This window comes from Oryzias latipes, chromosome 20 (assembly GCF_053564925.1).
Source record: "Oryzias latipes strain Hd-rR chromosome 20, Olatipes_Hd-rR_3.1".
NCBI classification, from domain to species: Eukaryota; Metazoa; Chordata; class Actinopteri; order Beloniformes; family Adrianichthyidae; genus Oryzias; species Oryzias latipes.
The window spans coordinates 25,799,734-25,814,226 of record NC_136256.1 but is presented as its reverse complement, the minus strand read 5'-3'; the positions used below and the strand labels follow the sequence as shown (position 1 = coordinate 25,814,226).

The following is a 14,493-nucleotide window of genomic DNA, read 5'->3' as shown; positions in this document are numbered from 1 at the left end:
TTATCAACTCGTAACTTAATTAACATTTTTAGCTTTATATATTTCTACATAATAATTAATAATGCTACAAACACCAACTTTTCGAGTTTGAAAGACAAGATTTATGTAAGTGTAGTACCATAATGTAGTTTGTACTGTGAAGGTACTATCATGATCTAGTTGCATTAGAATAAAGCTACACCCCCCCCGCCCTCCTGTTAATAGTTAGTCTAGTTGGTTTAGCCCTCCTGTTGGTTGCTAGTCTTCTAGGTACCTGTCTCACTACCAGTTAGCTGTAGCTCTAATATCAACCTTCATCACCTATCTTATAGCACAGAAGTTGTTGATCTCCTACCAGACTAAAGATGAAGCCACCCCCCCTTCCCAGCATCCCTGACTCTTCCTCACCCAAAGCATGAGTTGTGATCCAGGACTTGAACCTGCACTCTTCTGCTTCAAGGACAGAAACACTCCCACTGGGCTAATCTGTCTACAGCAGGACTGTGTTGCTTTGTTCCTTTGAGCTGAACACGCTCCACATGTTTCAAAAATCAACAATCAGGTTTAAAGACACAGACTATGACATCTACTTCCTAAGGACCCTTATTCTAACTGGGAATTGAACCAGCACATTCTCACTGGAAGCACAGAGACACTGCCACCACACTACTCTATCTGCATCAGAGCAGGGATTCTGGGCCATGAAGGATCTTCACGCAGAGTCAGCTTTTATAGCGACGGTTTGTTAACGAGTCGGGAATTGAACCAGTCACTCCCACTGCAATATTTAAAGCACCACACAGGTCCCAAAAAAATGTCCTTTTTCAGTTTTTAAACTAATTTGGATTTACACGACAGTTGTTTAACTTACTGGTACATCCTTTTATCCGTTTGTAACGTCACACTTAAAATAAAACAAAGTCAAAGAGATTTCATCATTACACAGAACATTCTTCTAATGCTTTATTTCTGCTTTAGCTATAAAAAATGCCCTTGTAAACTTACTTTGTAAAAATTTCAAAACATTTAAGGCATGACAAAATGTTGAAAGCTTTTATCAATTTAGTGTCTATCCATCTTCAGAACCAACTGAATCCTTTTCAGGGCCACATAGTTGCTGGAGCCTATCTCAGCTGTTTTTGGGCAAAGGCAGGATACGCCACGAAAAAAACTCCCTTTTATGTTTTTGCTTTCATGTTGATGCTAAATGTGGGTAATTTTGGAGCCAAAGAATGCGCATTTATTTTCGATGCATATTTATATGCATTAAGGGATGAATGCATTGTTTTTGTCTATTATTCAGGATATATACTTATTTATTTACCTTCTGTCATGGTATATTTGGGATGCACGAGCAGCATTCCAAGGAAACAGATATCCAATCTTGGAAACGTTCTGAGGGTTTGCACGGATTTCAGGCAGCAACACCAGCTTTACATGTCAGAATGTAAATTGTTTTCGCTATTCTACTCACAAATATCATAATGAAACACTCCAAAACAGTTTTGGGAGGTTAACTGTATATATTTCATACTGAAAGCAGTTTAAAAAACATTTTAGTATCCAGTTGTTCTCAAATAAAACACTTAAATTTTACTTCCGTTCAAAGTTTGTTTTTTCACTTGCTGGTATTTGCATTAAATGACATTCCAAACAACTCCTTTTTTTCCAATTTTATTTGAGATGTATGTACATAATATGCAAAGTTTGCTGAACAATAAGTTGGCATTGCTTTGTAACAATTCACCCTCCACTCAGTAGGGGAACGTCACAACGCCGTTCTACGGCTGGGGCATTAAATATCAAGACAATCTGCTCTCTAACATTACCGAGAAAAAAACTCATTACAGTTTGTTGGTGCTGCTGATCAGTTAGAGGGCCCACAAATTAAATTTCGCTTAGGGCCCCCGGAAGACCAGGGCCGGCCCTGCACAAGGGTTAATAGATAACTGATGATTTGTATGTAGATTTTGGGGGGAAAATAACTTGTAAATAAAGAAAGACAAAGACTTTTGCACGAGATCAGAATTATCTTTATTTAAAGGCTGAAACAGCAGCAGCTTCCGTCTTTCAAAGTTTTCTCCGTCTGCTGAGCTTCTCCGGACCGACTTCACTTTTTCTTCTGTTTGGGTAGAAACGAAAACAGCAAATCAATGTTTTTCTCTGTCCGCCCGCTGAAACATTAAACCCTTTCTAATGTCCTGTTGGCTTTATTTTGAAAATCTCACACCGAGCTTCACCTGGTCCTCCTTTGGTGGTGGGGGCGGGAAACCCACCCCACTGTCAAGGTAGACCAACTGCTGGAGGAAATGAGTCAGGATTAGATTAGAAGACAAATAATCTCTGAGATTATCACCAATCATGACTGAATATGGAAATTATTTCTGTAACCCTTGTTCTATCCTAGTCACTTTAACATTGGGAGTTGGGTCATCTAGACCCACTAAACAGTGCTCTGAACCTTTTTTCTTCAATGATTTGTGATCTTCACTGGTGTCCATGGATTACATGAAATCTTTCCACCTTTATCCACCTTTGTCATGGTATGAGTAACACGTCAAAGTAAGGGGGGGGGGGGTCATCTAAGATAGCACAAGGGCTAAAATGTTGAAATAATACCGCATGGCTGCGTTCTAATTAATTGAAATTTCGTTTTTGGTAAAGTATTTCCTTCAGGGAACAGAAAAAATTCTTTGAATGTTTTATTCCGGCAGGAGAAATCCATTTTTACTCTAATCTGATCTTCTCAGCAGTTTAATTTATCCTAAAAATGGTTTAATTATATCAGATTTAAATTATTAAACCTTTTAATAAACCAAACTGCACTAAATATAAAAACATTTGCAATTCAAAAATAGAAACCTTTAGTTTGACATGAAAAAAGGTAAAGTAATGTATTTTTTTTACACTTTTGTTAAATTTTGTGTCTAAAACATGTTTATAGAGCTAAAACTTTAACTGAAAACATTTTTAATGTGAATAAAATTGAAGGAACTGTTCAGTTCAAAACGACATCAGAAAACTTTCATTTTAATTGAAATAAACAGAAAACGTCACTTCGGGGAGAAAAATATGAATAATGTAAAACAAAAGAAAAAAGACCATAAATTTGACCAGCTGTTGTATTTTATTATTCTAATCTTTAAATTTGTTTTATGCTAAACCTTTAATTACTTTCATCTCATTTACTCATTTAATTTACCAACTAAATCAATATTTTCATGTAAAAGTATATTCTTGTAGCTTTTCTTACAGCAGAAACATAAACATTTACTTACATTTTTGTCCACTTTTGTTTCTGGTGTTGATGTGATGTTAGGCGTATTTTCAGTTAAAACCTGCAAACAAAAAATACATTTTAAACAGTTTCACTGAAGACTGAGTGAATTTTTCCTAAAGGTTAATAACATCATGAAGGTGTTTTGTAGAATCTCTTTGCTGTTTGTTTGTGATTTGATTTTATTATAAGTTGTATTGCACTGTTATATGAAGTTGGCTATCACGCTAATAACGCGAGAGTTCCTGTGAACTCGCGGGATTTGATATTGGGCTGAGGAGTTTATTCTCACATCATAATAGATCCATGCAAAAAGCAGCTTGGAAAAGGAGTATACCAGCTGTGAACGGTTGTTCACAGACTGGTAATTCCACAAAGACCTCCGAAGTGACAGGCAGCCACGAGGTAGTTAACTTGTTAGGTATTTTTTGGTATAATTGTAAATGTATATTGTAAATGTAAATTCTGTTCTGTAGTTTTCACGGCGTGACATGGAGTGAAGACATTGAAACACGCCTGTTCTCGAGAATACCGTGTCCAGCATTGCCATTGAGGAGGAACAGTGAAGAAAACTCTACAGTGAAAACTCTTCCAGCCAAGCGCCGCGGGGGAGAAGCTCGAGAGACGGACGGCACAGCAGCTGCAGTTGGTCGATAACCGACGTTCACCACAAGAGGGCGCCGTTACACCAGCTCAACGTTCCCCAGCAACAGTGCTTCGTTGATTGAGGACAGTTTCATAAAGTAAAGTAGCAAATAAGAAAATAATTTTCCTCTAAGGAAATAAAGGTGGTTTACAAGAAGTTAAACTTAACAAAGTTATTTCAGCACATTAAGCCAAAGCTACATATTGTCTACTAAACTTTATGGTAATTTGTTTGTTTTAATAACTGAAGTCAGTACATTTGTCTAAAGTTAAAACCATATTCAACCTAAATTGAAGGAATATAAGTGAATTTATACCATGGTCCGGGTGAATACTCGATTCTGATTGGCTGCTGGGTGTACATTAAGTAAGGGTTAATGGCCGATGAAGGCCCGCTTATACCATGGTCAGTTACAAAAGAAATACATACTAACCAGGTTTTAGTCATTAATTCTTGTTTTTCTTTTTTCACCGTGCGGTTATCAGGTTTTAATGCATACCCAGCAGCCAATCAGAATCGAGTATTCAACCGGACCATGGTATGAAGAGTGATATACCACAGTATAACGCCACGGTGAAAAAAGAATTTCCGGTCACCTAGCTTAAATGTTTTGTATCACTGCGCCAGCTTCTTTAAAACAACCTTTTGCTTCATAATTTGGACAAAAACAAGCCGTAACAGGTGAACTTTCTCTTTGAACTGATGCTTTATTCAACCCATCGGAAAGATCAGCATATATATATATCGCTTATATTGCCAAATCTCCACTGCAGCGGTGGTGCGGCGCGACGTAACAAATAGTCTGCTTTTTGTGAGAAAAGCGATCTGACTTGGAAAAAAACAGGAATGAAGGACTAAAAACATGTTAATATGTATTGCTTTTGTAAGTGAGTATGGTATAGGCGGATTAATGGCCTTCGAAGTATGCATTATCACTTTTTAATGCACTTCGAGGACACAACCGTCCGACGCGAAGGCTTCCACGGCATGCGTTAAAAAGTGATAATGCACACTTCATCGGCCATTTACCCTTACGTATCCTATTTATGTTAAAGAGTTAAGTGACTAATTTTATTTACTAAGAAATAACAATTTGAAGGTAATATTTGAGTCATTTGTCATCAGAAGTAAGATTACTGTATACATGCTTAAGTTTGGTTGAAATAACTTTAGGATGGTAAAGACTGTGGCTCGTACCGACCCATCTCTCTCCTTAACTGTGATGCAAAGATCTTAGCTAAAGCCCTCTCTCTTCGTTTAGAATCCACAATACAGGATGTGATCTCTGATGATCAAACTGGTTTTATGCCGGGGCGCCACTTATTCAAAAATGTACGCCGACTTTTTAACATAATTTACTCTCCTGCCTCTGAAGCAGAGGCAGAAGTGGTAATTGCACTTGATGCAGAGAAAGCCTTTGATAGGGTGAAGTGGAGATATCTATTTGCATGTTTAAAGAAATTTGGTTATGGTCCCAACTTCATCTCCTGGATCAAGCTTTTGTATAAATCACCCAAAGCCTCCATAATTAGTAATAGCAAGCGGTCACAATATTTTCAGTTGTCACGGGGTTCTCGCCAGGGTTGTCCTCTCAGCCCACTACTATTCGCTTTAGCTATAGAGCCCTTATCTATCACACTTAAAACTTTACCATCAATCAGTGGAATTCACAGGGGCGGTAAGGAACATAGAGTATCTTTGTATGCAGATGATTTATTGTTATATTTGTCAGACCCCATTCTAAACGTCCCTCACATAATTTATGCTTTGAGGAAATTTGGGGCTTTCTCTGGGTACAAATTGAACTTAAGTAAAAGTAAATGTTATCCTGTTAATGATCTGGCTCTCCAAATACAAAATGGTGCCTTGCCATTTCAAATGTCCACAAATGGCTTTAAGTACTTGGGTATCACTATTACAAGAGATATGCAACATCTCCATCAAAAAAACTTCTGTCATTTATTAGAAAAGACCAAATTAGACCTAAAGAAGTGGAGGACTCTTCAACTATCCCTGGCAGGAAAGGTTAATTGTGTTAAAATGACTGTACTCCCCAAATTTCTTTACCTTTTTCAGTGCATCCCCCTCTACATCCCCAAAATATTTTTTGAATCTCTTGATAAGATTTTTGTCTCATTTCTGTGGGATGGAAGGAAACCTAGGATACGGCTTGAATTGCTACAGAGATCTAAAAATCAAGGTGGTTTAGCCTTTCCCAACTTTCAGTACTATTACTGGGCTTCAAATGTAAAGAATATCTTACACTGGCTCCACAGTCCGAGTGTGGACTGGTGCCGTCTTGAAGCTGCATCATGCATCTCAACTTCCCTCCGTGCTCTGGTCACCTCTGACTTGTCTCTCTCTGCCCTTAAATATACCGATAACCCAGTCGTCATAAATACTCTTAAAATATGGTTTCAGTTCAGACGGAACTTTGACTGTGGGGATCTCCTGCATTTGAGTCCCATAAATATGACTCACTTGTTTCCCCATGCTAGACTGGATTCTGGTTTCATTCTCTGGAAACAGCAAGGTATTCATTTGTTCAAAGACATGTACATAAACTCTGTTTTTGCCTGTTTTGATGATCTTTCAATTAAGTTTAATCTCCCCCGGTCTAGCCTATTCCGTTACTTCCAAAATCGCTACTTCCTTCAGCGTCATACCCCAGACTTTCCATATTTGCCATTATGCTCAGGTATAGAAGCACTTCTAGAAACTCCAGTACATCTTAGAAGATTTATCTCAAGGATATATGATCAGATAACTTCCTTAAAAAACACAAATCTTGTAAAACTCAGGACAGATTGGGTGAATGAGTTGGGGGAGGAACTGGCTTTGGAGGACGACATATGGAATGATGCTTTACTGAAAGTAAATGGCAGCTCCTCCTGTGCAAAATTAAACTTAATACAATTTAAAGTTGTACATCGCATCCACTATTCCAAAGCTAAACTAGCAAAGATCTATCCTAATGTAGAAGCCAGCTGTGATAGATGTCACCATACCCCTGCTGACTTAACACATATGTTCTGGCTGTGTCCATCTCTGACGTCCTACTGGTCTGTCATTTTTAAAACATTGTCACAAGCTCTCAAAATTGATCTTGAACCTAACGCAGCCATGGCTATATTCGGCATCACAGGTGGAAAACAAGCTATTCTAAGTAAACAAAATAAACATATCATTGCTTTTACAACACTACTTGCACGTAGAAGGATTTTACTTCATTGGAAGTCAAATAAACCACCCAAAGTGTCTCTATGGTTTAGTGACTTGTTACAATTTATGGAGATAGAAAAGATTAAATACACACTAAGGGGGTCCAGAGACAAATTTCTATCTGTGTGGGGGCCGATACTATCCTACTTTAATAAGCTCAAAACTGTCCCCGAGTAGCAGCTTCCGACAACTTTCCTGTTGGCTTGTGTTGTCACACTGAGCCTTAGTGGTGCACACCTGCTTATATCTCTTGACGTAATCACACTTTAAATATAATTTTTATTTTCTATCATCATATTTTTCATATTTATATATATATATATTTTATTTTTTAAATTATTATCTTTATTTTTCTGACGTCTTTCATGTTCTGTGGGATGGGGTGGGAGTGGGGTTCAGCTATGTGTTTGTCTTGTTTACAAAAAAAAAAAAGAGAGCATTGTTTGAATAGTGCCTGACATGTGACCTTGTTTTTGTACATGTTCTGTACTTTTGTTGCTCAATAAAAAAAATAAATAAATAACTTTAGGACTCGACTCAAAAGATGACTGACATATCTAAGGATCCAGATACTCAAACAAATATTTGCAAAAGTATAAGAACAAGAACATTAACTGAAAAGGGAAGGAGCTTCAAGAAGCAAATCTCTGCAACGGAAATTCAAAATTTCTTATGAAAAATGGAGACATGAGGCAATAGTAACCCTTGTGCTATCCTAGGCACTTTAACATTGGGAGTGGGGTCATCTAGACCCACTAGACAGTGCTCTGAACCTTTTTTCTTCAGTGATTTGTGAACCTCACTGGTGTCCATGGATTACATGAAATCTTTCCACCTTTATCCACCTTTGTAATGGTAGGGAGAACACGTCAATGTAAGGGTGGGGTCATCTAAGATAGCACAAGGGTTAAGCAAGGTAATATTGACTGACACAGCCACTGAGAAGGAGTTGTCAGAGTTGATGAACAACATAATATTAACTTGCCAAAATGTTCAAGCTATTTACAATGAGATTCGGCAAATACATGCTCCGGATCCAGACATGAGGTGCAAGGAAGATGCAAGAGCAACCCTTTCAGATTTCATTGTTATAAGAGCTGAAAGGTGGCTAGAAAGAAATGCTGAAGAGGACCAAGAGCCATGGCCAGATGTTGGATCATGTTTGGCTTCAGAAAGATCTAATTCCAGGTCAAAAACACAAAAGTCAAATAGCTCATTGCTGTCATGCCCACAGTCAATCAAAAAGTGGCAGCCGCTGCAGCAGCATCTTAAGAAATCTTAACTGTCATAGAGGAACGAGACAAGCAAACGAGCAAATTACAAAAACTTGAAGTTGAAACATTAATGAGACAACAAGATAGTACGTTTGGAAGAGATTAAAAAGCTTAATGCTCCCAAAGCCAGAGTGAAAGTCTAAAATGAGGCGGAAAACAGCTATGATAGTTACAGTTCCACAAGCAGCAACAAACTGGCAGTTGAACGTCATGAAATTCCCGTCGCACCACTTACACTCTTTCAAGCTTCAAATACAGCACAACTTCTACATGCAACAAGCCCTGAATTTGTTCCACTTGCTAACACAGTTGTCACAAGTCAAATAATTCAAGAATCAAGCCCGCCATTTGTTCCTACAGAAATACCAGCCCCCCCACAGCTGCCACACAAATCAGCATAACTCTGATTTAGTGAGCATCTTGGCAGAAGCCACATGTGCCAATCGGCTTCCAACTCCAGAACCTGTAGTGTTTACTGGAGACCCTCTAAAGTTTAAAGACTGGAAAAAATATCCCCAAAAAATAAAAGGTTGTACCTCAGAAAGTACGCTGGTGGACCTGCAAAAAAGGCAGTTGAAGGATTTCTCCTAATAGGCATCGAGGAAGCATACGACTCAGCTCGACATTTGTTGGAAAAATGATTTGGAGATCCATTCACCACAGGAAAATGTTTTCGAGACAAGCGAAAAGTTGGCCAAAAATAAACTCTAAGGATGGAAGTGAATTACGGGAATTTGCAAACTTCCTTAAAAGTTGTAAAGCGGCAATGCCACATATCAAGACTCTGGAAGTCCTTAACGATTGTATGGAGAACCAAAAGATACTGTTAAAACTATCAGATTTGCTTGTGTCAAATGAGATGAGACTCATCAGTGGCGATTATCCAACGTTCCAGATGTTTGTGGAATTCATGTCAGCTGAGGCAGACTTGGCCTGCGACCCCATAACTTCAATACAAGCACTCAAAGCTTTGGAATCAGAAAACCCCAAACACAGAAAAACTCAAGTCATTCAAGCCAAAACTCTAACAACAAACCTAAGTAACTTAAGTTCCAATCTCACAACATGCATATTTAGCAAAAGGTCTGGTCACTCTCTCAACAAGTGTCACAAATTTATAGAGCAAACCGTACAAGATCGTGTCAAGTTTGTACAAACAGAGAAGCTTTGTTTCAGATGTTTAATGACAGGGCATCACTCCAAGAAGTGTGACAAGAGAAGCACATGAAATAAAAAGTTCATATAGTTATTGATCATTTCTGTCATTTATGTTTATTATGTTTTTATCAATCTGGACTATGATAAAACATTAAACACAAATTTAAGCAGACATAAACTTTTTAATGGAAACATTTTATAATAACTGTTTAGTTATTACAAGTTTTACAAGTAAAACTCATTATTTTTTTAAATTGACTAGTCTTTAAAAAATGCAGTTTGTAAAAATTGACACATTAGGAAATTTGAATTTAATTTTTTTCCCTTGTTTTGTTGTTTTTGTTTTGTAGAAGTCATGTTTCGTCAACTAATTCAGATTTATTTTTTGCAATTTCTGTAAAAGAAATCTGAAGTAAGAAAATCACATTAGCAGATCTAAATCGAAATTTTAGCAGAACAAAGTCATGCTTGAACAAACGTGACCCTTGACCCCTTGAGGACACGCAGTAGATATACAAGCACCGATACCTTTTTATTTGGATTTTAGTTCATATTTGAAGAAGTGTGACGGATCAGAAACACAGAGAAAACTCAGTGAGGAGAAGTTCTGTCTTCATTTTACCTCTGAGGAGTTGAAGAAAGTCCCGTAACGGTTCTGCACCATGTTTGATGTGACATTTTTTCTATTGCTAATAAATAAAATATCAAACAATTTATAACAAGTGGCTCAAAATGTCTAGAAGCAAATATTCTGACGTTAACATTTTGCAAATGACGACATTTGTGTCATTTCTTTACCCCAGATAGAATGACTGCAGCTCCAGCTGCTGTCAGAACGCATCCAAACAGACAGAACAATGTTAGTCCTCTCATCCTGATTCTGTTCTATCCTCTGGTTTAACCTTTTGTTACGTTTAGTTTTTGTTTTCCACTCAGCAGCAAAGTCCAATTTCCAAAAAGCTTTTATTGATTTGTTGAAGGCAAACACCGCTGATCTTTACACGTCCAAACTCCATCAGAGCAAATCGTTTGCAATTTAGGATTTATTTCACAAAATAGATTTAGATTAACCCTTGTGCTATCTTAGTCATTTTAACATTGGGAGTTGGGTCATCTAGACCCATAGTAGGTTCTCCCTACCATGACAAAGGTGGATAAAGGTGGAAAGATTTCATGTAATCCATGGACACCAGTGAAGATCACAAATCATTGAAGAAAAAAGGTTCAGCGCACTGTCTAGTGGGTCTAGATGACCCAACTCCCAACGTTAAAGTGCCTAGGATAGCACAAGGGTTACACTTAGTCTGACTTTGAAGATGTTAAAAAATCTGCCTCCTTTATTAGATTTCCTAATGATAAATGAAATCAAAGTTTTTTCTTTCACTTTTCAAGAATGTATATTGAAAAACGTATTTAGACTTTTTGAACTGTAGAAAATCCATATTCCAGTTAACTGAGTAAAATAACTTTAAATATTTATTCAGATTTCATTTGATGTTTTATCAGACAAAATAAAAAGTCAGGATTAGATTTGATAACAAATAATCTCAGAGATTATGACCAATCATGAGCGTCTGTCAGGAATCAGGAATCTTTATGGTCCGTTAGCCGTTTACAGTGAGAAGACACGAATAAGTAAATATCAATATGACAAAGTATGATTCCTATTGAGTATTGCACAGTGGAGAATATATTACAGTATTGCACAGTCCTCTGATTTTGCACTTGAGATTTAGCAAGTTGTCCCTGGGGGGTGGGGGTGGGGGGATACAGTGATCAAAAATGCCGCCCAAACAGAATAATATAGGAGAATTATTTCTGTAAAATGTTGAAATAATGATAAATAAATAAATCTTTGAATGTTTTATTCTGGCAGGACTGTTGGGTTCAAACAACATGAGAATAACAACATAAGGAAAGAAAGACAGCAGACCAAAGGTACCTTTACGAGGAGAGCGAACAGAGATCACACCCAGCAACCATCTCTCTCCACTTCTGTCGCCTCCCCTTTTATTAAGTTTGTTGGGTTTTTCCCTAATTTACATTTGCGCTGAGCTCTAAGGAGGGGAAACAGAACGCAGCTGCAGGGCTGTCAGAGAACATTAATTGTGATTGTCTTCTCACTGTCCTCCCACATCATCTTTGGACCTGAACAGCCTTTTCTCACGGATGACCAACACAGAGCGTCCTGCTATTCAGGTCTAGACTCAGCTAACGCCAGTTCCCAGGCTGGGAAGACGCAACGTCAGTCGGTTTCCCCCCGAGGGTTTCATCTCCACCTTCCTGTGAAACAGAGTTGGACACACACTTCATGATTATATCACCTCTATAGCTAGGTAATGCATAAAAGCAAATATGAGATGATTAATGTACATTATTCCAACAAGGAGAAATCCATTTTTACTCTAATCTGATCTTCTCAGCAGTTTAATTTATCCTAAAATGGTTTAATTATATCAGATTTAAATTATAAAACCTTTTAATAAACACAACTGAAATAAATATAAAAACATATGCAAAGCAAAAATAAAAACCTTTAGTTTGACATGAAAAAAGGTAAAGTAATGTATTTTTTTAAAACTTTTGTTAAATTTTGTGTCTTAAACATGTTTACAGAGCTAAAACTTTAACTGAAAACATTTTTAATGTGAATAAAATTGAAGGAACTGTTCAGTTCATAACGACATCAGAAACTTTCATTTTAATTGAAATAAACATAAAACGTTACTTAGTAGAGAAAAATATGAATAATGCAAAACAAAAGAACAAAGAACAGAAATTTGACCAGCTGGTGTATTTTATTATTATAATCTTTAAATGTGTTTTATATGGAAGCGATTCTGTAGCATAAATAAAAAGTAAAGTCAAAACCAGAAATGCTTTTTCACTTTCAAAATGAAGCTGCATTTTTTGACTCAAAAATAAAATTAAAAAGCAATACTTCAAAATGCTTTTTCATTTCCTTCCTCAATCCAGCTTATTCTGTCACTTAATTAAAATGATAAAGAAAATGGTATTTGACATTTCATTTTCAAAAAGTTCCCTGGTAAATGTGTAGCATAATTCATTTAGAAATGTCTAATTTGACAATTAAAATGGATTAATAAAAATGCTTTTTAATTTTCAAAATGTAACTGCATCAAATGCCTCAAAATTAAAATGAAAAAGCAATCCACCAAAATGCTTTTTCATTTCCTTCCTCAACACAGCTTATTCTGTCACTTAATTAAAATAAAATGAAAATGGCATTTGACATTTCATTTTCAAGACGTTCTCTGGTAAATGTGAAGCATAATTCATTTAGAAATGTCTAATTTGACATTTAAAATGGACACATTCCACATTTATGATCTTTATTATTTACTTACATTTTTGTCCACTTTTGTTTCTGGTGTTGATGTGATGTTAGACGTATTTTCAGTTAAAACCTGCAAACAAAAAATACATTTTAAACAGTTTCACTGAAGACTGAGTGAATTTTTCCTAAAGTTTAACATCATGAAGGTGTTTTGTAGAATCTCTTTGCTCTTTGTTTGTGACTAACAGATAAAAAAACGGAAAAATAATCCAAACATTTAAATGCTTATATATTCATTATCATCTGTTTTTCCATTTTAGTTCAAATGTCAACAAAATCCTAAAACTAACAGAAAAATCTAAATCCTGGATCTAATCAAAGTAGATTTGATCTCTTTTAAGAACCCAGAAAAACCAAATTAGCCCAAAAAAAAGTGTTTTTATGACAAAGAAATGATATTTAGAGATGAATTAATGTTTCACAGACATTTATTCCATCGTCTCTGCATCGTCTGAACGACAAAAGTTATTTTAGAATAAATTGTTTCGTCAACTAATTCAGATTTGTCATGTCTGTGAAAACATGTATTTAAAAAAACAGAACTAAACCAAGATTTTTGCAGAACAAAGTCATGACTGAACAAACGTGACTTTGACCCTTGATGACAAGCAGTAGATTTACAAGCGTCGATACCTTTTCATTTGGAATTTAGTTCATATTTGAAGAAGTGTGACGGATCAGAAACACAGAGAAAACTCAGTAAAGAGCAGTTCTGTCTTCATTTACCTCTGAGGAGTTGAAGGAAGGTTCGTTGTAACCCTCCAGTGCGGCAAAACATCCCGGACACTAAACGTTTAAATTAGGAAGAATCGGAAGTCAGAAACGGTTCTGCACCATGTTTGATGTGACATTTTTTCTATTGCTAAAAAATAAAATACCAAACAATTATATAACAAGTGGCTCAAATATTCTGACGTTAAAATATTGTAAAGTTGTTGTATTTCTTTACCGCAGATATCGGGATTTCAGCTGCTGCAGTCAGAACGCATCCAAACAAACAGAATAATGTTAGTCCTCTCATTCTGATTCTCTTCTATCCTCTGGATCTGGTTTAACTTTTAGTTACGTTTAGTTTTTGTTTTCCACTCAGCAGCAAAGTCCAAACCTTAGAGACATTTCCAAAACGCTTTTATTGATTTGTTGAAGGCAAACACCGCTGATCTTTACACGTCCAAACTCCATCAGAGCAAATCGTTTCCAAATTAGGATTTATTTCACAAAATAGATTGGGATTAAACGGTAAAAGAAATCTCTATTCTAAAGTAGGTTGATTCTATTTGACTGTTTACTCATGTTTGTTAGATTGTATAATGTGTTTTTACAACAAATATCACAGTAATTTACTTAAAAATACAGTTTACAATTTCTTATTAAGTAAAATCTTTATATTAATTGACTTTTAACCACTTGAAGCACTTTGAACCAATAAAAAATCAGGGGGGAAAATCTTGGGATAAAAATATGTTTTAAGTGATCAGATAATAATCATTCAGACTACAAATATTTGAGGATTTGGTTCACTTGAAGGGAATAAAACCTTGCCTAATTTAAAAGTCCTTCTGCGTATTTTCTTTCCTAA

At 36.3% G+C, this 14,493-nt stretch overlaps 1 long non-coding RNA gene across 2 annotated transcripts; it reads right to left on the bottom strand.

Moving 5' to 3' along the window:
• Positions 1-1,989: 1,989 nt before the first annotated feature.
• LOC144988256 (uncharacterized) lies at positions 1,990-14,050 on the bottom strand. 2 transcript variants are annotated; one of them, XR_013652107.1, is made up of 5 exons: positions 13,864-14,050; positions 13,641-13,700; positions 3,258-3,317; positions 2,220-2,276; positions 1,990-2,101 (listed from the first exon to the last, which is right to left on the bottom strand). It is a non-coding gene; the product is annotated as an uncharacterized LOC144988256 (long non-coding RNA). The 2 variants fall into 2 exon arrangements; XR_013652106.1 differs by lacking the exons at positions 1,990-2,101; positions 2,220-2,276; positions 3,258-3,317 and adding exons at positions 11,498-11,839; positions 12,925-12,984.
• Between the last annotated feature and the right edge of the window lie 443 nt (positions 14,051-14,493).